The sequence below is a fragment of the Cherax quadricarinatus genome, chromosome 20 (genome assembly GCF_038502225.1).
Source record: "Cherax quadricarinatus isolate ZL_2023a chromosome 20, ASM3850222v1, whole genome shotgun sequence".
Lineage (NCBI taxonomy): Eukaryota > Metazoa > Arthropoda > Malacostraca > Decapoda > Parastacidae > Cherax > Cherax quadricarinatus.
Genome location: NC_091311.1, coordinates 4,763,332 through 4,788,171, shown reverse-complemented (window position 1 = coordinate 4,788,171; position 24,840 = coordinate 4,763,332). Strand labels below are relative to the sequence as shown.

The 24,840-nt window shown below is 43.6% G+C and overlaps 1 non-coding gene across 1 annotated transcript; it reads right to left on the bottom strand.

Annotated features, from left to right (window-relative positions):
* Positions 1–24,303: 24,303 nt before the first annotated feature.
* Positions 24,304–24,408, bottom strand: LOC128704315 (U6 spliceosomal RNA). Its single transcript, XR_008409438.1, has one exon. It is a non-coding gene; the product is annotated as a U6 spliceosomal RNA (small nuclear RNA).
* Positions 24,409–24,840: the final 432 nt, after the last annotated feature.

Sequence of the window (24,840 nt, the reverse complement as noted above, 5' to 3'; positions counted from 1 at the left end):
CTTCCACACCCGGTCACAACTGTAATGAGTTATTGGTGCAAATATTGATTGTTGAGTCACACACACCACACACACACACACACACACACACACACACACACACACACACACACACACACACACACACACTTTAGTTTAATATCTTTATGCACCCCATACCCATCCTGTGGGCTGTAGTCAAAAGATTACAAAGGTACATAATGGGTCCAGTGACTGGACCCCAAAGTTATGATAGCTGAACTAGTTACAAAGGTAATGAACTCCAGGTAGATCTGGTCAGTGGGTGAGTGAGTGTAATTGTGAACCACCAGGTGGTTATCCTGTAGTTAGTTGTCGAGGTGGATCAGGGCGATAAGATGTTTTCTAACTGTAGTTTTGAAAGTGATGAATGCAGTTCTAGAGTTTTCAGGTAGGGTGTTTCAGATTTTAGGTCTTTTGAAATATATTGAATTTTTGTGAAGGTTTAGTCGAACACGGGGAATGTCATAGAGATGTTTGTGTCTGGTGTTATGCCTGTGGATCCTGTCACAACTATCAAGAAAGCGTTTTAGGTCAAGGTTAATATTGGAATTTAAGACCCTGTAGATATAGATTGCACAGTACTAAGAGTGGATGTTGTGAACAGGGAGTAAGTTTAGATCTATGAAGAGTGGGGGGATGTGTTGCCAGGGATGGGATTTAGTGATTATTCTTACTGCGGCTTTTTGTTGGGTTATTATTAGTTTTAGGTGTGTTGCTGCAGTTGAACCCCAAGCACAGATAGCATAGGTGAGGTATGGATATATAAGTGAATGGTATAGTGTGAGAATGGCAGTTTGCGGTACGTAGTATCGTATCTTGGAGAGGATCCCCACCGTTTTGGATACTTTTCTTGTTATGTGTTGGATATGGGTGCTGAAATTTATGTTGTTGTCGAGGTATAGGCCAAGGAATTTGCCCTCATTATGTCTGGCAATTAGAGTGTTGTCGATCTTAATAATAAGTTGTGCAACACCTGCTCTGCTACCAAACATAATATAGTAGGTTTTGCCAGTGTTAAGTGTAAGTTTATTGGCTGTCATCCATGTCTATATTTTGAGCAGCTCCTCGTTAACAATGGTGTTGAGGATGGCAAGATAGGGTGGGAGATGACGTAAGTCGTGTCGTCAGCAAAGAGAATGGGTTTCAGGTGTTGGGATATGTTTGGAAGATCATTGATGTAAATGAGGAAGAGCAGGGGTCCAAGGACACTTCCCTGAGGAACTCCAGTATCAAATGGCCGTATTGATGGGGCTGTGTCTTTAATGGTGACATACTGATACCTATTAGAAAGGTAGGATTCAAATATGCAAGCGCATGGCCTCTTATACCACAGTGGCCAAGTTTGTGGAGTAGGATGCCGTGGTCTACTGTGTCACACGCTTTTCATAGGTCAATAAAAATTCCTAGCGGATATTCCTTATTTTCCAATGCTGTGTAAAGCACGTCTAGCATTTTTATAATTGCATCATTAGTGCTTTTATTTTTCCTGAATCCAAATTGGCAGGGGTTGAGTATGTTTTTTGACGTTATAAATGAATATAGTCTCCTGTGCACGAGTTTTTCGAAGATTTTGGATAGCAATGGTAAGTTTGATATTGTTCTACAGTTGTTTACGTCTGGAGGTGCTGTCGAGGTAGTCAGTAAATGTACGCATAAAGGAATTCATATAAATGACCTCGAGGGAGACAGGAGCTGTAGTGGGGAAACAAATGTAGTCAAGGACAAGATAAAACCAGTATTACAAACTAGTAATACCACAAGAGATAGCAAACAAGGGGAATCCACTAGCAATAGTGAGGATATATTACCAGAAACAACTGGTGAGAGCTCCAGGGTTAGTACTAGTGAGGATAGGAATGAGACAGGTAAACATGCACCAACAGGGAATACAGTCACAGAAACCCAAGGCAAACGAAAGCCAAGCCTGTGCACATACTATGCACTTGGTATCTGCAGGCATGGGAAATCTGGAAAAACAGATGGGACGTGCAACTTTGACCACCCTAGAAAATGCCGTGCCCACATGACAACAGGAAAATGCAAACTCCCTTCCTGTAAGCTTATTCACCCTGAAATGTGTCTTTTTTCAGTACAGGAAAGACTGTGCTATAACTTAAATTGCCAGGCACACCATCTAAAGGGGACAAAAAGATACAAAACATCCAGGCAATGGGAAAACCTGGGTAACCACAGATACTCAAGAGGGAGAGGTTTTTTAGTGCCAGGAAGGAGAAAAACTGGCAGGAAATGGCAGAAATCGTACGCCAAATCCACTCATTTCTGGAGTGGAACCACAGTCGATGGCCTCCACTCCAAACCAACAGATACAGATACTAGTGCCAGAAAAAAAGTCACCTTCCCCCAGTACCACCAATACCACCAGTCCGATGACATTCTTCTTTGCAAATATACAGGGTCTAAAGCCAGCAACGAACAACAAAATACCTTTCATCCATGGACTGCTTCCAGAAGCAAATGCAATGTTCAAGGCTTTCACAGAGACCCACATAAAGGATAACTTAGACAACGAAATATGGATCCCAGGTTATAACCTATACAGATGCGACAGAATTAACAGGCAAAAGGGGGGGGGAAAGTCTGCCTGTATATCACAGAGTCACTTGTTTGCACAAAACTGCTTAATGCCTCAAATGACGTAGTGGAAGTTTTAGCAGTAAAGATCGAGAACCAAAACCTAGTCATTGTGGTAGTCTACAAGCCTACGGATGCAAGGTCTCAGCAATTCCAGGAACAGCTGTCAAAAATTGACCACTATCTGGAAAATCTGCCAGCTCCTGCCCCCAACATCTTGCTCCTGGGGGATTTCAACTTGAAGCATCTAAAATGGAGGAATATAGCAAACAATATTGCAGTCATAACACCAGGAGGCAGCTGCGACGAGAACTCACACACACAAGAGCTTTTAAATCTCTGCACAAAATTCAATTTAAACCAGCAAATAATAGAGCCTACTAGACTGGAGAATACACTAGACCTCATCCTCACTAACAATGATGATCTGATACGAAATGTCACCATATCAAAAACAATATACTCAAATCACTACATAATCGAGGTTCAGACATGTATGCGTGGAGCCTTCTCCAAATTCAACTTCAATGACAAGAACATAAAGTGGGACCAAGTAAACCAAGTCGTAAACGATATAAGCTGGGAAGATAGATTAAGCAACACAGACCCCAACTTATGCCTAGAACAGATTAACTCAGTGGCACTCGATGTATGCTCAAGGCTTATTCCTTTAAGAAAAAGGAGGAGTAGATGTAAAATAGAAAAAGACAGGCGCTCCCTTTACAGGCAATGGAAAAGAAAAACAGAGCGGCTAAAAGAGACCAATATATCTGAAATGCGTAGAGAGTCACTGGTCAGAGAAATAGCAAACATCGAACTTAAGCTAAGGGAATCTTATAGGATTCAGGAATCGCGGGAAGAACTAAAAGCCATAAATGACATCGAAAGAAACCCAAAGCATTTCTTTTCTTATGCCAAATCAAAGTCGAGAACAACATCCAGTATTGGGCCTCTACTTAAACAAGATGGGTCCTACACAAATTACAGCAAGGATAAGAGTGAGCTACTCAAGTCCCAGTATGACTCACTTTTTAGCAAGCCGCTAACCAGACTGAAAGTCGAAGATCAAAATGAATTTCTTATGAGAGAGCCACAGAATTTGGTTAACACAAGCCTATCTGACATTATCCTAACGTCAAATGACTTCGAACAGCTGATAAATGACATACCCATGTACTCTGCCCCAGGGCCAGACTCATAGAACTCCGTGATGATCAAGAACTGCAAGAAACCCCTATCACGAGCTTTTACCATCCTATGGAGAGGGAGCATGGACACGGGAGTCGTCCCACAGTTACTGAAAACAACAGACATAGCCCCACTCCACAAAGGGGGCAGTAAAGCAATAGCAAAGAACTACAGGCCGACAGCACTAACATCCCATATCATAAAAATCTTTGAAAGGGTCCTAAGAAGCAAGATTGCCACCCATCTAAATACACATCAATTACACAACCCAGGGCAACATGGGTTTAGAGCAGGTCGCTCCTGTCTGTCTCAGCTACTGGATCACTACGACAAGGTCCTAGATGCACTAGAAGACAAAAAGAATACAGATGTAATATATACAGACTTTGCAAAAGCCTTTGACAAGTGTGACCATGGCGTAATAGCGCACAAAATGCGTGCTAAAGGAATAACAGGAAAAGTTGGTAGATGGATCTATAATTTCCTCACAAACAGAACACAAAGAGTAGTAGTCAATAGAGTAAAGTCTGAGGTGGCTACGGTGAAAAACTCTGTTCCACAAGGCACAGTACTCGCTCCCATCTTGTTTCTCATCCTCATATCTGACATAGACAAGGATGTCAGCCACAGCACCGTGTCTTCCTTTGCAGATGACACCCGAATCTGCATGACAGTGTCTTCCATTGCAGACACTGCAAGGCTCCAGGCGGACATCAACCAAATCTTTCAGTGGGCTGCGGAAAACAATTTGAAATTCAACGATGAGAAATTTCACTTACTCCGATATGGTAAACATGAGGAAATTAAAACTTCATCAGAGTACAAAACAAATTCTGGCCACAAAATAGAGCAAAAAACCAACGTCAAAGACCTGGGAGAGATCATGTCGGAGGATCTCACTTTCAAGGACCATAACATTGTATCAATTGCATCTGCTAGAAAAATGACAGAATAGAAAATGAGAACCTTCAAAACTAGGGATGCCAAGCCCATGATGACACTTTTCAGGTCGCTTGATCTATCTAGGCTGGAATATTGCTGCACATTAATAGCACCTTTCAAGGCAGGTGAAATTGCTGACCTAGAAAATGTACAGAGAACCTTCACAGCACGCATAACGAAGATAAAACACCTCAATTACTGGGAGCGCTTGAAGTTCCTGAACCTGGAATGCAGGCGGGAGAGATACATGATTATTTACACCTGGAAAATCCTAGAGGGACTATTAACGAACTTGCACACAAAAATCAATCACAACGAAAACAAAAGACTCGGCAGACGATGCACCATCCCCCCAATGAAAATCAGGGGTGTCACTAGCACGTTAAGAGACAATACAATAAGTGTCAGGGGCCCGAGACTGTTCAACTGCCTCCCAGCATACATAAGGGGGATTAAGAATAGACCCCTGGCTGTCTTCAAGCAGGCACTGCACAAGTACCTAAAGTCGGTAGCTGACTAGCCGGGCTGTGGCTCGTACATTGGATTGCGTGCAGCCAGCAGTAACAGCCTGGTTGATCAGGCTCTGATCCACCAGGAGGCCTAGTCACAGACCTGGCCGTGGGGGCATTGACCCCCGGAACTCTCTCCAGGTAAACTCCAGGTAAACATACAGCACATAAAAACAAACCATACCACGGGCGGGATTTGAACCCGCGGTCAGAGAGTCTCAGAACTCCAGACCGTTGCGTTAGCTACTAGACCAGCTAGCCACAATAAGATTCGTCCAACTAGGTATATTTCTACTCCCTAGGAAGGTTAGCATAGGCACCACTGTGACCACAAATGCAAGTTTTTACAGACGAATCTCCAGCTAGTGTGGCCGTGACGAACTCTAGCTCAAGTCCCCTCAATGCCGTCAACATGACTCACGAAATCGTAATGACACGATTGCAAACAAACCATGCCACGGGCAGGATTTGAACCCGCGATCAGACAGTCTCAGAACTCCAGACTGTCGTGTTAGCCACTAGACCAGCTAGCCACAATAAGATTCGTCCAACACACAATCAAAACTTATTGGAAAGTAACTGCCTTTATTACACAGCACCACAAGTCAGCACTATCCTGAACACTGCTCAAAGTCTATCAGTTCTTAACTACAACATCAGGTCCTTAAGCAAACACTATGATGACCTCCTGGCACTCCTTGAGTCACTAAAGACACCCTTCTCTTGCATTATTCTTACTGAGACCTGGCTTAAGCAGGACACAATTGATATCTACCCACTACCAGGATACACAGCAATCCACAACTGCAGACCATACCAAGTTAGGGGTGGTACTGCAATCTATTACTCTAACCAACTATCTTGTTTTAGCACTAATTGCTTTAGTGATGAATATGGGGAATACATTTTTGCTAATTTTACTGTAAAAAACTCAAGACGCCTATAACATTCGGTGCCATGTACCGGATACCCCACACAAACATCCCAAACTTCAGTGAGAATCTTAAGTCACTAATAACAAACAGACAAATGAACAAGCACCACCTTCTCTTAGCTGGAGACTTCAATATCAACCTTGGCCTACCAGACTGTAACTGATTTCATCAACAAAATGAACAATGCACTTCTCATACCAACAATAACTAAACCAACCAGGCTGACTGAGACAAATGCAACCATAACAGACCACATATGGACCAATATACTAGCCCCCCTTAAATTAGGGATAATCACAGACAGCACTGCTGACCACTACCCAACCTTCCTCTTAACAAACATTAGTAAGCCACCACTCAAATACAACAAGGTTTCACTTAGACTCCATGACGAGGCCTCAATAAGGAATTTCACAGCAGACCTAGAGACTGTTGACTGGCCTACAGAATTCTCCAATGCCAGTGGTATTGACGATTGGACAGACATTTTTCTTAACAAAATACTTAGACTATACAACAAACATTGTCCTATAAAAACGAAACAGATCACGAATAAATGGCTCGGTTGCCCATGGCTAGCCAGCAGCATTCTGAAATCCATTGATAAGAAACACCAATATGAAAAGCAATATAGACGGGGCTTAATACACAAAGATATTCTTAAACAATATTCAACAGTTCTCACCAAATTAATAAAGAAAGCCAAACAACTGTACTTCCCCAGCAGATTCACTGACACAAGAGGAGATATAAAAAAGACCTGGAAAACACTGTCCCAGATTCTGGGGACCCACAAACTGAAAAAAAAACAAGAATATTGTTCTAACTAAACCTGATGAAACACCACTGCATCCCTCTGATACAGCTAACAAGATAAACGACTTCTTCTCAAACATATGATCTAATCTCGCCAGTAAAATCCCACGTACCAATGCCCGTGCCGGGGGTTACCTAGATGGGAATTTCCCAAATTCCTTCTGTCTTGTACCAACTGACCCCACGGAAGTCACCGCGATCATAAAGTCACTTAAAAATAACTCAGGGAATCTGTCTCACATCCCACTATTATTGTACAAGCAAGCAGCCCATGTCCTTTCACATGCTATTATATTACTTTTTAACAAGTCACTACAAACTAGCACTTTCCCGACACTACTCAAGACAGCAAGGGTTACACCAATACATAAAGGTGGTGACCCTACAGACGTAAACAACTATAGGCCAATATCAAACTTACCATTGCTATCCAAAATCATCGAGAAACTCGTGCACAGGAGACTATATTTATTTATAATGTCACAAAACATACTCAACCCCTGCCAATTTGGATTCAGGAAAAATAAAAGCACTAATGGTGCAATTATAAAAATGCTAGACCTGCTTTACACAGCATTGAAAAATATGGAATATCCGCTAGGAATTTTTATTGACCTAAGAAAAGCGTTTGGCACAGTAGACCATGGCATCCTACTCCACAAAATTGACCACTATGGTATAAGAGGCCATGCGTTTGCATATTTTAAATCCTACCTTTCTGATAGGTATCAGTATGTCACCATTAAGGACACAGCCTCATCAATACAGCCACTTGATACTGGAGTTCCGCAGGGAAGTGTCCTTGGACCCCTGCTCTTCCTCATTTACATCAATGATCTTCCAAACATACAAACACCTGGAAACCATTCTCTTTGCTGACGACACGACTTATGTCATCTCCCACCCTAATCTTGCCACCCTCAACACCATTGTTAACGAGGAGTTGCTCAAAATATCGACTTGGATGACAGCCAATAAACTTACACTTAACACTGGCAAAGCCTACTATATTATGTTTGGTAGCAGAGCAGGTGTTGCGCAACTTAACACTGAGATCGACAACACTCTAATTGCCAGACATAATGAGGGCAAATTCCTTGGCCTATACCTCGACAACAACATAAATTTCAGCACCCATATCCAACACATAACAAAAAAAGTATCCAAAACGGTGGGGATCCTCTCCAAGATACGATACTACGTACTGCAAACTGCCCTTCTCACACTATACCATTCACTTATATATCCAAACCTCACCTATGCTATCTGTGCTTGGGGTTCAACTGCAGCAACACATCTAAAGCCAATAATAACCCAACAAAAAGCATCAGTAAGAATAATCACTAAATCCCATCCCTGGCAACACATCCCCCCCCCCACTCTTCATAGATCTAAACTTACTCCCTGTTCAGAACATCCACACTTACTACTGTGCAATCTATATCTACAGGACCTTAAATTCCAATATTAACCTTGACCTAAAACGCTTTCATGATAGTTGTGACAGGATCCACAGGCACAACACCAGACACAAACATCTCTATGACATTCCCCGTGTTCGACTAAACCTTTACAAAAACTCAATGTACTATTTCAAAGGACCTAAAATCTGGAACACCCTACCTGAAAACTCTAGAACTGCAGACACATTCATCACTTTCAAAACTACAGTTAGAAAACATCTTATCTCCCTGATCCACCCCGACAACTAACTACATGATAACCACCTGGTGGTTCACAATTACACTCACTCACCCACTGACTATAAACCCAGAAATACTAATCTTAATCTTAAAATAATAAATCCTAACTAGTCATAAGTTTGCCTATGATACTCCAATATAGACACCTTGTATTGTGCCAAAACAAAAGCATTCACATTGCTAAACTCACAAATTATGATGTAGTCACTTAGCCTTAATACCATAATCTGTAAGGACTTAATGTTAAGAATTAATCTAAGTCTGCTCGAAATGCCTAGCCATGCTAGGTGTAAGATAAGATAAGATTTTGTTCGGATTTTTAACCCCGGAGGGTTAGCCACCCAGGATAACCCAAGAAAGTCAGTGCGTCATCGAGGACTGTCTTAACTTATTTCCACTGGGGTCCTCAACCTTGTCCCCCAGGATGCGACCCACACCAGTCGACTAACACCCAGGTACCTATTTGCTGCTAGGTGAACAGGACAATAGGTGTAAGGAAACGTGTAGAAATGTTTCCACCCGCCGGGAATCGAACCCGGGCCCACCGTGTGTGAAGCGGGAGCTTTAGCCACCAGGCCACCGGGCCTCTGTAATTAGTATTTTATAACATGTAAATCACAAAATACCCATAACCTGTAAACCCCACGTTGTAACCATTATAGAGAATAAACTTGAATTGAATTGATTTGAATTGAACTGAATTGAACTAGGTATATTTCTACACCATAGGAAGGTTAGCACAGGCACCACTGTGACCACAAATGGTTTGTTTGCAATCGTGTCATTACGATTTCGTGAGTCAGTTACATAAAGTCCTATCTCCCTATTTGAAACACAATAGTGCATCATCGTAAAAATAAAATTGTACAATGCATTAACATGAAACAAATGGTGACACTAAGTATGCAATAAGCGTTAATATGACACTGAATAAAACAATAAGCAGGAAGCACCTGCAGCTAAATCTTAGCCTACCATATATGCAAGAAACAGCCCATACTGTCAAATCAAATCGAAGTTTATTCTCTATAAGGATTACAATGCGGGATTTACAGATTTTGGTTATTGTGTGGTTTGCATGTAAGAAAATACTAATTACAGAGGGGGCCACTAGAACACCTAACATGGCTAGGCATTTCGGTCAAACTTAGATTAATTCTTAACCCTAAATTATTACAAATTGTAGAGTAAGTTGACTAAATACTAAGTGACTTAATACTAGTTTGTGAGTTTAGCAATGTGAATGCTTTTGTTTTGGCACAATACATAGTTTCTATATTGGAGTATCACAGGCAAACTTGTGACTAGTTAGGAATCATTATTTTAAGATTAAGATACGTATTTCTGTGTGTTGTGATAGAAACACAGGCCTTATCACTAGGCTTTATTGAACATAGAATCTTCATAGTACTTCTGCAACAACAAAATATAATGACTAGTACATCTAATAACTGCTTCTACAGGGATGGTGATGTCTTGCATATATCAAGAGGAAAGTTATAACTACAGGCCACATATTTAAACTCACCATGTAATCTGCATCACTGATGTATGGATATAGTAGGAGAGAATCACACACCATGTGTTGGTGCCCATGACTCACACCAAACTGTTGTTGTTGTTAAGGGCCCCGAGAGGTGGTGCAGTATTATCCTGCTGCTGCTCCCCACAGGAGCAGTATCACTACAATCTCCCCCTTCTAAAATATCAGCGACAGTAATCTTCCAAACTGTTAGGTGGGCGACGTACACGTCCCGACCTTCGTAGCCTTTGAGCCTCTTCACCACGCATGGTTGACAAATAGGCAGCAGAGAGTTTGCATAAATGGGGAGAAATCAGAGTGGGGAAGCGTCACGAGCGGTGTTCCACAGGGGTCAGTGTTGGGCCCCCTGCTGTTCACAATCTACATAAACGACATAGATGAGGGCATAAAGAGCGACATCGGCAAGTTTGCCGATGACACCAAAATAGGCCGTCGAATTCATTCTGACGAGGACATTCGAGCACTCCAGGAAGATTTGAATAGACTGATGCAGTGGTCGGAGAAGTGGCAGATGCAGTTTAATATAGACAAATGCAAAGTTCTAAATGTTGGACAGGACAATAACCATGCCACATATAAACTAAATAATGTAGATCTTAATATTACGGATTGCGAAAAAGATTTAGGAGTTCTGGTTAGCAGTAATCTGAAACCAAGACAACAGTGCATAAGTGTTCGCAATAAAGCTAATAGAATCCTTGGCTTCATATCAAGAAGCATAAATAATAGGAGTCCTCAGGTTGTTCTTCAACTCTATACATCCTTGGTTAGGCCTCATTTAGATTATGCTGCACAGTTTTGGTCACCGTATTACAGAATGGATATAAATTCTCTGGAAAATGTACAAAGGAGGATGACAAAGTTGATCTCATGTATCAGAAACCTTCCCTATGAGGATAGACTAAGGGCCCTGAATCTGCACTCTCTAGAAAGACGTAGAATTAGGGGGGGTATGATTGAGGTGTATAAATGGAAGACAGGAATAAATAAAGGGGATGTAAATAGTGTGCTGAAAATATCTAGCCTAGACAGGACTCGCAGCAATGGTTTTAAGTTGGAAAAATTCAGATTCAGGAAGGATATAGGAAAGTACTGGTTTGGTAATAGAGTTGTGGATGAGTGGAACAAACTCCCGAGTACAGTTATAGAGGCCAGAACGTTGTGTAGCTTTAAAAATAGGTTGGATAAATACATGAGTGGATGTGGGTGGGTGTGAGTTGGACCTGATAGCTTGTGCTACCAGGTTGGTTGCCGTGTTCCTCCCTTAAGTCAATGTGACCTGACCTGACTAGGTTGGGTGCATTGGCTTAAGCCGATAGGAGACTTGGACCTGCCTCGCATGGGCCAGTAGGCCTTCTGCAGTGTTCCTTCGTTCTTATGTTCTTATGTTCTTATATTTTCCAGCGGGGTTTGACTAACTGCTGGAGCAGAATCCTCTATTTCCATAGGGGTAGTCTCAAGAGGCTTTCCAGGAGAAAACGAAGCATCTTGCACATCTATTGGTGTATCTTGAGATTCTACACTAATGGGGATTTCAACTGGGGCTAAATGTCTTGTAGATACTGTAGTCTCTTCACCATTTTGGTAGCGAATGTGGGCGTAATGTGGATTAGCTTGCAGGAGCTCTACCTCTTCCACTAGAGGATCCGTCTTGTTCATCCTACGGTGACTCTTCAGGAGAACGGGTCCAGGATGACATAACCAAGTGGGCACGGAGGCTCCCGTAGAGGAACGACGTGAATAGTTGAGGAGTCTTTCATGAGGGGTTGCATTAGTAGCTGTGCACAGCAGTGATCTAATAGAGTGAAGAGCATCAGGTAGGACAGTTTGCCAGTGTTGAACAGGTAGGTTGCGCGACTTCAATGTCATTGTAACTGCCTTCCATATAGTACCATTGAACCGCTCCACTTGAGGGTTGTAGCTTGTTGTTCTGTTGCAGGCAATACCTTTGCTAGCCAAAAACTCCTGAAGTTCGTTACTCATGAACGAGGATCCCCTGTCTGAATGGATATAAGCTGGCATACCAAAAATAGAGAACAACTGTGAAAGACAACTAATAACAGTTGAAGCAGTCATATTTGCACAGGGGAACACAAAGGGAAACCTTGAATATTCATCTACTATGTTAAGGAAATACCTATTCTGATTTGTGCTTGGTAGAGGTCCTTTGAAATCTATATTCAGTCTCTCGAAAGGCTGGGTGGATTTTATGAGATGAGTCTTCTCTGGCTGATGAAAGTTTGGCTTGCACTCTGCACATACTCTGCATGCTCTGATCACTTGTCGCACATCTTCCACTGAGTAGGGCATGTTCTTTGATTTGACAAAATGGTACAGGCGTGTAACTCCTGGGTGACACAAAGCCTTGTGGAGAGCTGAGAGTGATTGCAAATCATGAGATGCTGCTCCACAGTGGGACCTAGAGAATGCATCAGGTGAGATGTTCTCTTGACCGGGTCGGTACAGAATATCAAAGTCATAACACGATAGTTCCATCCTCCAGCGTAATATCTTGTCATTCTTTATCCTACTTTTGTGCTTCTTGTCGAACATATACATCACGGACCGTTGGTCAGTCCTTATGGTGAAATGTCTACCAGTTAAATAATGTCTCCAGTGGCGAACTGCTTCTATGATGGCCTGGGCTTCCTTTTCTACAGCAGCATAACATTTCTCTGATCCTTGAAAAGTTCTCGAAAAGAAGGCTACTGGTCGTCCTGCCTGAGATAAGACTGCAGCAATGGCAATGTCAGATGCATCCGTTTCCACTTCGAATGGTAGGGACTCATCAATGGCTTGAACTACTGAGTTTTCAATGTCCTGTTTGAGAGTATGGAAAGCGGCTTCTGCTTCCTTTGTCACAGGAAATGTGGTAGCACTCAATGGGCGGACTTTACTTGAATAGTTGTAGATCCATTGTGAGTAATAAGCAAAGAGACCAAGAGTTCTTCGGAGTGACTTTTTGTCTTGAGGCATTGGAAGTTCCCGTAGAGGTCGTAGTCGTTCAGGGTATGGGAATATTGAACCTCCTTCCACTACATAACCAAGGATGCTAAGCCTTTTAGTTGAAAAAGTGCACTTTTCCTCATTGTAACTGATATTTTTCTTCTTGGCGGCTTCCAAAAACTTATCAAGGTTTGCATCATGTTCCTCCTGGGTCTTGCCACAAATGGTAACATTATCTAAATACGCATAAGTTCCCATGAGTTGCTCTTCCTGAATGAGTGAATCCATAATTCGTTGGAAGCAGGCTACGCCATTGGTGACTCCAAAAGGGACTCTGGTAAACTGATACAGGCCATCACTAGCCTGAAATGCTGTGTATGGTTTATCTTCATTCCTTATAGGGACTTGATGATAGGCACTCTGTAGATCAATTGTGCTAAACACATAGTACTGAGCAATTTTGTTCACTGTATCATCAATTCGAGGTAGAGGGTACCCATCAAGAAGTGTAAATTTGTTGATTGTCTCAGAGTAATCGATAGCCAGTCTCCGTTTCCTATAACCATCTTTAACAACAACAACCTGTGCACGCCAAGGGGAATCACTCGGTTCTATAATACCCTCCTTCAGCAGCCTCTGAGTTTCTTTCTCAATGAACATCCGATCCTCATAAGAATAGCGGCGTGACTTAGCTGATATAGGATGGCAATCCGCGGTAAGATTTGCAAACAGCTTTGGTGGGTCTACCCTTAAAGTGCTAAGTCCACAGACAACAAGAGGAGGCAGTTCACCTCCATATGTTAAGGTGACACTACCATGCAGCTTCTGAAAGTCCTGACCAAGGATAACATCAGAGCACAGTTGTGGCAGAATAGCTAAATGTACATCTTGATAATCCTTTCCATTAACTCTGAGATTTACCTTACAAAACCCTAAGGTCTGAATAGAGAGAGATGTTGATGCCATGGAAACGGTACCTGATGAGTGATGTAGAGTCAAGGAGTGGCGTTTAACTAAGTCAAGGTTGATGAAACTCTCTGAGCTGCTACTATCAATAAGACCATCTACTTCTGTTCCTTTGATGAATACTTTCACAACTGCCTTTGACAGTGAATTTGGAGTAGCCGCAGAAGTCACTGTTGCTAGAGTCGCATGATCACTGGAATGTGTGGAGGCACTAGCTCTTGTTGATGCATTAGCACGACATACTTTAGCAAAGTGACCTTTCTTGTGGCATTTATGACACATTGCTTCACGAGCAGGACACTTTGGACGTGGATGTCTTGAAAAACCACAAAAGAAACACACCGTACCTGCTGCTGCTGTCACTGAAACAGGTTCCACAGTAACTTCATTGCAAGAGTCTTGGTCAGGAATTGCAGCACTTACCACTCGAGAAGGCTGAGTGGCACTGTATACTTCAGAATTCTTCTGGGCTGAATCTAGAGCTCTTGCCTGGTCAAAGGCAGCGGCTAAGTCGAGAGTTTTATTCTCCAATAAACGCTGCCTTATTATTGGTGATTGCAGGCCACTGATAAAAGCAACCCTGATGGACTCTCCACAATACTGAGCAGCTGTCACTGCTTGGAAGTGACAGTCCTTGAAGGTATTCCTCTAAGGACTCATCAGTCTGCTGGCGGCGAGTTGCAAGGCGATAGCGTGCAAAGATTTCATTTGTAGGTTTAATATACTGAGACTTGAGGGTTTTGATAGCATCTTCGTAGGTATTACACTCAGAAATAGCCTCATATATCTTAGGTGACACAAAATTGATGAGCAGACTTAGTTTATCTAGATCTGTTTTAGGAAGGGCTCCCAAGAAGTTTTCGAAAGTCTTAAACCAGTGCTTCCATTCCTGAGCAGCCGTTGATAAGCTGGGGTCACAGTCTAGCCTCTCAGGTTTCAGTAAACGCTCCATGTTGTGATGTAGTCTAGCTCAGGATCACCACCAGGTAGCCCAGGATTCTATGTTCAATAAATTGTTGTGATAGAAACACAGGCCTTATCTCTAGGCTTTATTGAACATAGAATCTTCATAGTACTTCTGCAACAACAAAATATAATGACTAGTACATCTAATAACTGCTTCTACAGGGATGGTGATGTCTTGCATATGTCAAGAGGAAAGTTATAACTACAGGCCACATATTTAAACTCACCATGTAATCTGCATCACTGATATATGGATATAGTAGGAGAGAATCACACACCATGTGTTGGTGCCCATGACTCACACCAAACTGTTGTTGTTGTTAAGGGCCCCGAGAGGTGGTGCAGTATTATCCTGCTGCTGCTCCCCACAGGAGCAGTATCACTACACTGTGCTTATAGTCAAATGGGTGAGTGAGTGAGTTTAAGTGTGAACCACCAGGTGGTTTTTAAGTAGTTAGTTGACGGGGTGTATCAGGGAGATAAGATGTTTTCTAACGGTAGTTTTGAAGGTGATGAATGTGTCTGCAGTTCTAGAGTTTTCAGGTAGGGTGTTCCAGATTTTAGGGACTTTGACATACATTGAATTTTTGTATAGATTTAGTCGGACACGGGGAATGTCATAGAGATGTTTGTGTCTGATGTTATGCTTGTGGGTCCTTTCACAACTATCAAGAAAGCCTTTTAGGTCAAGGTTAATATTGGATTTTAAGGTCCTGTATATGTAGACTGCACATAGTAAGTGTGGATGTTCTGAACAGGGAGTAAGTTTAGATCTATGAAGAGTGGGGGGGAAGGTGTTGCCAGGGATGGGATTTAGTGATTATTCTTACTGCAACTTTTTGTTGAGTTATTATTGGCTTTAGGTGTATTGCTGCAGTTGATCCCCAAGCACAAATACTATCGAACTCTTGGACTACTGGAGAACATAACGTCTCCAAGCACATTTTCCCAAGTAATTCAAATAGCCACCTGAGGACATGCTTGGTAACACAATAAACCAAAAATTCCCATAAAGTATAAGACAGCGCTAGGCCCATAACGTTATATAAACCACCAAACAGATGTCTAAGCCACCAATCCCTGACAGTCAGTGTAATAATTATCCAAAAGCCAAAATATATATGTGACTTATATGTGATACTGTACTGAATTCAGGGTCTCTCTGACATGAATAAAAAGTGAACCAACATGCAAGGAACACAACCAGAGGTCAAGTTGTAACCCTCACATACTCCACTCATACATCACATACAACACAAAAACTCCACTACCTTGCCATACCCACCAGTCATGTAAGGAGACCAGCCCCTTGCCTGCCCCCATGAGCCCGGAGGAGTTTACCCACTGAGAGGTTTCGATAACCCTCAGAGAAACTGGACTCCCAACGCCCCCTATAGATTAATCTATTCCTACACATTGTTCTATAGAACCTAGCTACTAATGCTTTGACCCTCAAATCACCTTTGACCTCCCTCATTCCCCAAGAAATATGCAAATAAACTGCCATAACGTACATCAAAGCCCTTCCCACTTCCCCTTGATACCCCATTGACATGCAACGACAAAGCCCTAAGAAACGACCAACTCCCCCCCAACAGCCTGATAACACCCCCATCCAAACCCTCAACCCCCCAAAGATGGGTAAAAATATACCACATGAAATGCAGTTTTCTTCTCCAACCCCATTTTATGCAACTCATGTTTGGATGCCAATACTCCCATAAGAAAATGGTATATCAACTCCCTAATCCTTGCTGGTATCCTAAGGAATCTGAACTCCCTCCATATAACCTGCCAGTTATACGTGGGGTACACAGCGACCCCCTGTAAAACACCCCGTCCCCACACTACACCCACCAATGCTTTAACCTTCAATTTTGAAACCTGTCTCACTGTCAATAAGAATCTCAGCAAATCCTCACAATCGCTCAAATCCCTGCCACACCACCGGTTTCTAGCATCCCTCATTACCCTATCCACCCTAACACCCCAATCCCCCCCCACCCTAATATACCTAGGCCCCAAAGCCATCAGTCCTAGATCCGCCCACTCCACATCTGACATAACAACTTCCTTACATAACTAGGCCCTCCCAAACCCCCACACAAACCTCAAAACCCTCCTCTTTATTTCCTGAATGTCCTGTGCCTGCAATGGAAACACCTCTGCCACTCCCCATGCCTTACTATAAACAAGTGAGTTAATAACCAGGACCTTCTGCTGCAATGCCACATCCCTAACCCTCAAACCTCTAAGCTTGCCCAGAACCCTACTCGTGACTTGTTCAGAGCTGATCCTCCTGCAATCCTGCACCTGCACCATGTATCATATCCCACAAACCCTAAGTCTGTCACCAACTGACCATCCCAACTCCTCCCCCAAGCTCCCCCCAATCCAATTCCCCACCTCTAATAACCTCGACTTCACTAGATTAACTCCCTTACCCGAAACGTTCTCAAAACTCTGAATTACCTCATCAACCCTCCTTAAAGCCCCCTCACTCATTACCAGAACAGTGGTGTCATCAACATATCTGACAATTCCCCCCATGCAGCCCCCCTCTAACCCCTGCAATTCCCCCTCCACAGCCTCAAAGAAAGGATGCTGCAAGCATGCAAAGAGCAACTTAGAGAGCGGACAACCCTGCCATAAGCCCCGCTCCATCAGCACCGGCTCCCCCAGCCTTCCATTAACCTGCACCTGCACAACCGCCCCCCCATATAGAGTGCGCACCCAACTCACTACCCCCCTCCAAAACCCAACTTCTCCAAGCAGACCCATAAAAAATCCCTTTTCACACAGTCATAAGCCTGAGCCCAATCCAAACCAAGAACACCCCCTCCCAGGCAGTTCTCTATAAAATCACTTATCTGACTGTGCCCATTCCTCATACTATGCCCCGGGATCCCATTCTGACCTTTATGTATCACAGCCCCAATTACCTTCTTTAACCTATTACCCAATATCTTTGCAAAAATTTTATAATCCGAACACATTAAAGACAAAGGACGATAATCACCCAAACCCTTCCCTTCCTTCCCCTTCGGCACCAATACAACAATCCCAGTTTTCTGTGTTCGCCCCAATCTACCACTGCTCAACATAAAATTCAGAACCTCCACCAGACACTTCTGAAGACTGTCCCGATGTACTCTACAATAATCGTTAGATAAACCATCTATTCCCGGTGCCTTCCCCTGACTCAACCCATTCACCACCTCCTCCACCTCTGCCTCATTAATGCTGCCCTCCAACATTTCCGTCCCCCTGCCCCAAAACCAGATGTCTCCCAATATCCCCAAATAAATATATCCCAACAACCCCTCCCTCCTCCTCCATTTCTCCCGAAGCCAATAATCTGCGTACCTACTGATAATGTCTATATCAGAAAGACCCTGACCCTCCACATAACCTCCCCCCTCCCCCACCACTAAATGCGCCACAGTAGTCATCAACTGCCTGTCCTTGAATTTCCTCAGAACATACCCGGACAGCCTGTCGCCTTTTAAGACATCCTCCAAGCCTGCCCTGACACGGAGTGCATCAAACCGTTCATTATGAATCACCACTTATCGACTCCTAAGTTCCCCCACATCTCCACTCACACCTTCCCTAACCCCCCCCCCATAACAATCATTCAACTGCCCCTCTAGGTAATTCTGCAGGTCAAACTGCCAGCATGCCCATTCCCTGCCACGTGCCTTAAAAAAATTTGCAATCTCCACCTTTGCATGCAACTCCCACCAGTCAATCAAATTCACGTCCTCATCCCTAGCCTCCCAAAAAACCTTCCACCAGTCCTGAAAGGACAAACCTAGATCCTCCTCCTGTAAAAGCTGCACATTCAATTTCCAATAACTCGGATATATGCGTGCAATACCATCCACCTGAAGGTCAGCCAACACTGCCCTGTGATCCGACAAACCCACGTCAATAGTCCTAACTCTCTCCACACCCATCCCCTGCATGACATAAATTCAATCCAACCACGCCTCATAACTTCCCCGACCATACATGTGCTCCACCTGATGCCCCCCCTGCCCACCACATCGACTACCCCCACATCCCGTAAAGCATCCCTCAGAGCACTCAACAAACAACCTGCCCCCCTCAGTATCACATCCCCATGCTGAATCACAAAATTCCAATCTCCCCCAATTACCGAAATAGCAGGGAAACCCCTGAGATAGTACAACAAAACTTCCCTAACAAAGTCTGCTTTCACCCTCATATTACTAATTGCCAGTATATAACCCCCACAAAACATACCCTCCCCTCCCCCCAATACCCATCCACCCAAACAACCCTCCCTCCTCCCCCCTCCTCCAACCCCACGACGCGAAATGGGCTGGTCTCCTTTACCACCACAGCCACTCCTCCCTTTAAATGCAAAGCCATACTTACAAACATCTTATATCCCCTCAATTGCAGCTCACATCCTGACCTATAGTTGTGCTCCTGCAAGAAACAAACGTCCACGGCATACCTTCTCAAGAACCACTCCAACCAGACCCTTTTGACCTCATTCTTGAGACCATTAACATTTAAGGTCACACACCTGAATGTTCAAGGAAAGGTGGCTTACCCCTGTGCCGCTGCAGCTTGCTCACGCTCCCTTTGATGATGCCCACACTCTCCTCACCATTCTTTCTAATCGGACCCCCACCCCCCTTGCCCCTCCCCACCAGATTTCCCTTGTGCACCCCCCCCCCCCCTTTAGTGGCTTTCCCTGCCACATTGGCCCATGCTTTCTTGCCTGGTCTCTGCCCAGGTGTCAATACTTCATCCAATTCAGATGACCCGCAGGCCGCTTCCTTGAGCTGCCACTCAAACTCATATCATCATCAGGCAAATCCTCCTGATGTACCTCAGCTACCATTAACGTTTCCTGGTCTTGCTTACCCAAGACCTCCACTTTTCCCTGCAGCTCTTCCAGCTTCTGCAAGCCACTGGACCTTCCATCCACGTCCTTGCCGACCACAGCTTCCTCCAAAAAAATCCTGTAGCACAGCCACCAACAACACCTCCTGTGTTGACGTTTCCTCTTCCTCCACTGCTACAGGCCTTGGTGGATCCTCACTAGCCACCTCCGGGAGTGTAACACAGGTCCCCAACAGCTCCCTCTCATTCTCCACCTCCTCTCTCCAGAGAGCCTTCCTCTGTCCAACCGACCCACTCCTCTCAGTACCCACAGTACTCAGCTGTTGTTCCTCCTCCAGAAGTGTTGGCATACTTGGAGCAGCCCTATGTACACACTGTGCCGCCATGTGCTCGTACGAATCACGACGGCACGTCCTCCTTCGCCCTGCGTAATGCACATAGACTTGGGTCCTGTATCCGGTCAACAGAACATATGATGGTATAGGCCTCATCAACATCATCTGGAGGGTGTAGGAACCTTCCAGCAGCCCTGCATATGGGCCGTCCCTCTACACCCCTCCCTCTAGCCTCATGAACAACACCGTAGTTACTGAAGACGCCCTCATGTCCAAACTGCATCGCCTCAAACGGTACATTCCGCACCTTTACCAATGTGTAGCATGTAGACACATCATGCATACACACCTCCACCGTCGAGCTGAGCCACATCCTTCGTTCCTGGTATTCAGCCACAATACTGCTGTAAAAACTGGCCCTTGTAAACTTCACAAAGACCCTCCTCAAACCGTTAAGGGCGACACCATACAGTTCTTGTTAGGGTAGAGGTCTCTAATAATGCCTGGAAGAAGCACATTCATCGTAGCACTGCTCAACGATCCATGTATCAGCTCTATGCAAACAGTGTTGATGCTCCTGCCGGCACGATCCGCCATCTTGGAACTGAAGTGCAGAAGTGCTCACCAGGTGGCAGGTAGTCAGAGCTCTAGTAGCGTCCTCTCTCCCCAAAGGTCGAGAGTTAGTTAGTTTAATATGTTTATTATGCACCTATCCTGTGGGCGGTAGTCAAAAGATTACAAAGGTACATAATTGGTCCAGGGACTGGACCCCAAAGTTATGATAGCTGAACTAGTTACAAAGGTAATGAACTCCAGGTAGATCTGGTCACAATCATGGCAAGTTACAAAGGTAATGAATCAGCCTCACTCCTATACATGGTTACAGTCATGAACAAATTACAAACTAATGAACCACTGATACGTCCACACCTGGTCACAATTGTAATGAGTTATAAATACAAGTATTAAGTGGGTCATACACCCACACTAGCGCGCGCACACACACATACACACACGAGGGCACACGCACAGACATATGCACACGAGCGTACAAATATATGCATACACACAAGCACGCACACCCACACACACACGAGCATACAAATATATGCATACACACAAGCATGCACACCCACACACACACGCATACACACACCCACACACACACCCACACCCACACACCAACACCCAAACACCCACACCCACACACCCACACCCACACACACACACACACACACACACACACACACACACGCACACACACCCACACACACACACACACACACACACACACACACACACACACACACACACACACACACACATGGTAAATGCATTATTTACAGCTAGCAAAGTCAGGGTATTTCTCCAGAATGGTCTGTAATATACCACTGTGGATAAAATACTTTGCCATTTCTTGAACATTTCTGAGTGAGTTGCTTCTAAATTCATTAATATGATCACACTCCAGTACATAATGAGGCAAGGTGTGACAATAGTCCATCTGGCAAAGTTTACATTTCCTTTGGTCTACATCTGGTGGCGGTGATTTAACTTGCCAAAGATACTTGTAACCCAGCCGGAGCCGGGCAGTAGTGACTTCCAAGAGTCTGCTTATCTTGTTGGATGCACCATAGACATGTGGCTCCTCCTGCATGATGGAATGATGATAGATGGACTGACTTGTGTCAATCTCCCTAAGTCTTAAGTCAATAAAGTTCATTTGAAGTTCTTTTCGTATTATTGTTCTCAAACTGCTAACTGACAACCCAAGATTGTAATCTACCCCCTCTTTGAAAGCATACAGCTTAACCAATTTATCAGTTCTATCATGCATCTGAAGACCAATGTGAGATGGAATCCACAGCATGTGCACTCTGCACTGTCCACAATCTTACCATACCTATGTCTGGCTTCTGACACAAGCATGCCACAATTTATACTTAATGAGTTGAGAGCATTTATGGATGACAGAGAATCAGTTACAATTAAAGTGTCAACCTTAGATACATGGACACAATTGAGTGCAAGGAGTATGGCAAACAGTTCTGTTTGAAGGGTAGAGGCCCAGTTATTGATGTGTGCTCCAATTTCTTTAAGAGAGCCATCACTCTGTATGACAACAGCAGCACTACCAGCTGCACCAGTGGACTGGTGAACAGAACCATCGACGTAAATAAATTGTGAAAGAGTGTTCTCTGTGACTAAGTTATCAATACAGCTTAAGGCATCATGTTTGGCTTCAAGACGAAGCTTTGGTTGTGATTTAAGAAGAGTTTTGGGGGGAAATGGAGGAATGGTAATTTGGAATGGGGTAACATCCCATGGAGCAGGGAAATGTCTCTGTTATCTAACTTGACATAGATCATGTAGCTGGTTCATGCAGAGATCGGTTCCATTTTTTTCGATCCATCTGGAAGGATGTTCACCAGTGCTGAGGAAAGTTTGGAGGGCTTCTGTGCAGGGGTTTGAATGGGCTAACCTAAGCATATTGACCCCAATAAGGATATTCTTTCAGTAACACGATCTCTAATGCTTGGAATATTAAGCTCTTTCCGCATATTTAAAATTTTGGCAGTACGAGGGCATCCTAGGATGATCCTCATTGCTTCGTTTTGCAGTTTTTCCAGCCCTCCAAGCTTCAAGTCAGACACGAGTGCAAGTAGTGGCGCTGCATAATCAACCAATGATCTAATATAAGCAAGATACATCATTTTCACAATTTTAACATGAGCTTCATACCTGGGATGAAAACCTGCCACAACTCTAAGTGCTCTCAGCTTTTCTTTGTATTGGCGACAAAGTCTCGTTACAACAGGTCCAAATAGTGGAACCTCAAAGCCTAGATACCTGTATCTGCTTACATATTCTAGAAGAGACCCATCATGCAACTGGATCTGATGAACTGTGCCTCTCTGCCGAGGAGGACGCCTGTTGAGTATCTTTGTTTTATCCCCTGAGATTATTAACCCCAGGTCCTGACACGAGGCTAGTACATGATTAAGAATGTTTTGGGTGTTGGAGAATCCAGTAGTGTGAATCATTATATCATCAGCAAAACTAACCATATAATGATGGGGCTGGCTAGGCATGGCATTAAGTAAGGCATTAATCAGAATATTGAAAAGGGTGGGACTAAGCACACCTCCCTGTGGGGTTCCTAATTCAAAATCTTTAGTTACACTTCTATGTCCCTGGAACAACACAGACGACTTTCTGTTGGACAGGTAACCTTTAATCCAGCGGAGAAGCCATCCTCCAACATCCATTCTGGCAAGTTCACTAATGATTACATGTCGGTTGGCTATATCAAAAGCGGATTTAAGGTCAAGGAAGGTAGTGTATGAGCTGTCAGTGTGCAGAGTGAGAAAGGTGGTAATGCAATGATGCACACTCCTTCCATGCATGAAGCCATGCAACCGGGGAGACAAGAATTGCTTAATTCTGTGCATAAGACGATTAAGAATTATCCTTTCGAATGTTTTACACAAGCAGCTAGTAAGGGATATTGGGCGAAATGAGTTTTGTTGATTGGGCTTCGGAATGGGAATAATGAGGCTGTTGGTCCATGATTTAGGGAGCTCCCCAGTGACATAACTCATGTTATACAATTCAAGTAAAGGATTACCTGGTACTCGACACAGCAATCTGAGTATGTTGTAAGTAATACCGTCCTCACCAGGCGACGTGGAGTTGCCCTTAGTTAGTGCTCCATCAATTAAGGGTAACAGAACTGGGCAGATCGCGCACTCTCAGCCCTTACATAGGGCGAATGAGTTAGTCAGTGCTTGGGCTGCTACATCTAGCTATGACAGTCTTCCCAGTACCACACAGGCGAAATTAATGGACAAATATGATGCAAGGGAGAGACTTGTTTGCTTTATGCTCAGCAAGGCAGATGACTGCAACATTCCTTTCACTAATTATGAACTTGATCAAGCAAAGGTCGAGAGACGAATGTAAAATGTGGAACGCTACACTTTTGCGTGTCATCCTTGTGCAGGGGCCATGCTAATGTTCTCTGTATTGTTCCAATTTTAGTATATGTACTGCCGAAGCAAGTACATTCTTAAGTTAATTTTAAGCCTGCCCACAATGCTCTGCATACAAGGGGCTTCTGGCATGGAGACTCAACCACTGTATTTCTTTTGTACAACTATGTATCATGTCCAAATAATAGTAAATAAATAAATAAATAAAAGCCTAAGCCTGGCCACTACAACATCAGTCAGTACTTGCAACCAAGGCTAAGGGGGGCGACAAGGCATGTTTCCGCGTGCTCTCAAAAAAAAAATAAAAAAATTATGGAAATTGAGTTATTCATATAGAAAAATAGCTTAACTCTTTGGCAACACAATGGTACAAGACTCAATGTTCTACGACGTTTCTACAAGAAATTATAGTCATTTATATCAGGTATGGTGACGGCGATGTGGGTAGCGTGTCTGCTCACAGCCCATATATTTTTGGGAATTTTTTCCTTGCATAGAAAATTTT